The 3,819-nt window shown below is 45.6% G+C and overlaps 1 long non-coding RNA gene across 1 annotated transcript; it reads left to right on the top strand.

The window, feature by feature from the left end:
• Positions 1-452: 452 nt before the first annotated feature.
• On the top strand, positions 453-2,395 carry LOC125930985 (uncharacterized). Its single transcript, XR_007460330.1, has 3 exons — positions 453-581; positions 1,013-1,179; positions 2,340-2,395. It is a non-coding gene; the product is annotated as an uncharacterized LOC125930985 (long non-coding RNA).
• Positions 2,396-3,819: the final 1,424 nt, after the last annotated feature.

Here is a 3,819-nt window from a genome sequence, read left to right as displayed (position 1 = left end):
TCCGATTAAAGAAATATGGCACGTCACATCTAGCTCAACTGTATAATGTGTATGTTATATTTTGTTTCAGCCTTGGCATCCTCCGTGGATGTCCCGACCTTGGAAAGGGTGATAGATTGATGCATAAAAAGAGACAAGATGAGAGTAATGTGCGAAAAGACTCATGAGTGATATGGTGTTTTTAAAAGCAAAATACATGGCTGCACGTATTTGCTCTAAATCCTAATTTTGTTTTCTTGCATGTGTGAGCATCTGTGGGTCGGAAGACAACTGTGTGTCAGCAGTGGTGTTACCTGTGTAGCGATATGACACAGGTGTATACAACTTCTATAATTTCCATGGGTTTCTGATATGGAATAAAGAACATGTATTACTTTGACCAAGTAATCATATTGTTCAAAACAGATTATATGACAAATGTTCTTTATGTTGTCATAGTTGTGTGCCCCGCCTTCCAGCACTGGATGTCCCCGGCCTCATGCTGCAGAATGGCAGTTTTCCTGCTTACCTTCATGTTGAAATAGACTTCACACTATCCAGGTGATGAAAATAATCTCCAGGGACTAAGTCATTCTTTGAAGGTATGATTTGAATGTGATTCTATTCAGTGTGGTGCCCCCAGAATCTAGAACCTTGTCTGGGTTGTTGTTTTTTGTCAAGGAACCAGCTTGAATTTATTTATAAGTTCCAATATATCTGTTTTTAATGTATCTTTGTTCTCTGGGGGAAATCATGTATGCCTATCATAAATTAGAAACAAACACTTAAAAGTGTAAGTAACAGGTCAAAGTAAAATAGAATTGAACCACAAAGTTCAGTAACTGCCGCCATTTTGGTAAACCTACTTCCAAACACACATCCCTATCCACACCTGCAGAAGCAGATTATAAAGTACAAAACTTCACATCACCGAGCCACATGTTGTTTCATTACTTGATTTTTAAATTCCGAATTATGTTGTAAACCCTTTCTAGGAAAACAAATGTAAGTAAATGTCATCTCTTTAAAATAGATGAACTGAATCTGTGTACCATGGAACATAAAATTGTGGGGGAATGTGTAACCTACTGGCCTTAGATGTGAAACCATAAAATTATGAGCTACTGAAACCAGGAAAACATACCTAAAAAAAGAAAGAAAACATCCTTGGACTTGAAGAAAGATGTATAAACACAAAAGGTGAGCCAGAGTTTCCTGTCACTGGCAGTTTTCCAAATGCATCCCACACTTTCTGCAGAGTCCTCGAAGGACAGCAGGATGCGGTCACTGTCCCTGTAGGGAGCCTAGAGTGCTGCAGGACACATATCTGTGGGACAGCTCTTGTGATTAGCACGTGTATAGGAAGCATGTACGATTTACTGGAAAGAAGCCCCAGAGCTGGGCCTTCTGAGACCTGAGGAGGAGCACATCTGCTCAGGGAGGAAAGAATCCAGGGAGGTGTTCAAGATGTTCAAAGGCTGCTGCCTTTCCCTGTTAAAAACACCAACATAACAATGCAGGGAAATGATTCGACCTGACGTTTCACTGTATGCACACAGCAGGTACTCTACACCACTTTGCTCCCAAATGTTTCTCCTTAAATGAACCTGATAAATGACAGTATCAGGGAAGACATTCCAAGGCTTACCAAGTCACCATCAACTCAGCTTTGGAAACAGGGCTTTCGGTACCTCCCGTCCTCCAGCCCAGGAATTTAACACGCAGGTGCTTTTAAAATAATTACCTTGTTTTGCATTCTGTATGTTAATATTACATTCCCAGAGTAGAGAGCACACACAGCATCCACTGACTTGGCCAAGTAGGCTGTGCCCTTAATAGTCTGGTTGCACATTGTCTTGGCTTAATGGGGAGCGTAACTGTGGGGCAAAGTGCAGGCAGAAATCTGTAGAGAACGAGTTTGGCTCCAGAAACCCTAGGAACATGAGGCCGGGTCCCAGCTGTGCAGGTGTGGACAAGTATTCAAATTTGACAGCCCTCCCCCCAGCCCTGTTTCTTCCACTAAAACTGAACAGAGCAAAACCGACTTAGAAATTAGAGGGATATCGTGCTAGAGAATCTTGCCTGTCACAAGAGCACTGCTGTCAAGAACACCCCCCTCCCCTGTTTCTAATTAAGAGTCTCAGCACCCTGTAAACCCCCAGGGGGTGCATGGCTTCAGATTTCTCAACACCTCCGACTAAGTACCAGCCTCACACACCCGTGTCTTTGCCTTTGGAAAACATGCTGTAACAGTGTAGGCATCTGGTTGAATGTCACAAATTTATATGCACAAAATACTTACTCCCTACCTTGAATCTACTGGTTCTTTTATATTTACAATTTTGTTTTATTATCAACAGGAGAAATGCGTGGTGACAAGGGCAATAATACAATTTGCAAAACTGGCTTGACGGTCCTTTGAGTAAGTGTCACCTAGTGGGTGCTGGAAAACGCCACAGGAGTTACCATAGAAACTGATGAAGATTCCTGAAAATAGTTAGGGACTAAACCATTGGTCCACCTGGGGCCGGGACGCATGCGTTTCCATGGGAACAGAAGCTGTTGCTGCTGGGTGATATGAGGGAGATGGGAGGGCATGGCTTCCGGGAGTCATGCGTTTACTGGAAATGTGGTTAAAAGTCCTAGTACAGCTTTGTCAGGCACAGATTCAGTGTGACCTTCTGTAGGGAAATTGAACATAAGTGATGAGGTTTGGGGTGTCGGGGGGTGGGGATCTGGAGCCAACAGCCAAGAAAGAATTCTTGAAGACGTCTTTGGTGCATAAAGGTGGTTTATTAAAGCATGGGGACAGGACCCATGGGCAGGAGGAGCTGCACTGGGGTCGTGACGGGTAACTCATCACATACCCTCAGCTTGGGAGGGGGCGGGGATAGAGTAAGTCTCTTAGGAATTTTGGAAGCAAGGTTTCCAGGACCTTGAGGGGGTCGCTGTGGCCAGGGAAACGCCATTTATTACCATTTAGTGAAACCTCAGTCCTGAGACCCCTCGGATGTATATCGGGGGCCCTAAGCCTGGAGCATGATGCCAGCGTGTGTCCTGGGGCAGTTGAGATAAAGGAAGGAGACTTACAGGGTCCTCGAGGTGGGGTGATGTGAAGCTGAGATTCCCTTCTGTCCCCCGCAAAGTGTCATCATGGAGGCAGCTGAGCCCCTGGAGGGAGGTCACTGTGCCGGTTTCAAGGACTGGTCAGTGAGCCGTAGGCAGTAAGGGGATTTGATGTTTCATTTGCCTCCATTTCCCATGTCACCACGGCAAGCACTTGAACCCCCTTCCTGTGTTCTTGGGCGGCCAGGAGTGTCTGAGGAACATCACACAGATCCACCTGGGGGAGGGGTGCTGTCCACCTGTGCTCTGCCCTCAGCCCACCCCAAGCTCCCTTATCAATAAGTGTATTCTATTTATATTAAATACACATAAACGTGTGTGCATACATATATATATTCAGTCCCCCCAGGTGAAGACCACAGTTGACAGAGGTGGGTTGACACTCACTAGAACGGGGAGGACCCCTCCCCTGGAGAACCGTGGGCCGTCTCAGTTAAAGGGCGCAGGCAACTGTATTTGGGGGGGAGGGTCCAAGAAGGCGGGGTTTTGTTCTAGATTGGATGCTGTCAGACAGTGGGGGCAATTCTGTGGCTACATGAGGAAGGCACTCGCCTGGTAAAAGGGAGTTGTTGGTATTTTGTAAGCTGCCCAGTGACGCGTGTTTGTGCACAAATTATTCTGCCCCATTTTGTCATGGTCCCAGAGTAAACTGTCTGAGGTTTGTATTCCGTGAGATTGTTTTTGTCTCATAGCAGAAGACCAATCACAAAGAGG

The sequence above is a fragment of the Panthera uncia genome, chromosome A2 (genome assembly GCF_023721935.1).
Source record: "Panthera uncia isolate 11264 chromosome A2, Puncia_PCG_1.0, whole genome shotgun sequence".
Classification (NCBI taxonomy): domain Eukaryota; kingdom Metazoa; phylum Chordata; class Mammalia; order Carnivora; family Felidae; genus Panthera; species Panthera uncia.
This window is presented reverse-complemented; position numbering and strand designations above follow the sequence as displayed.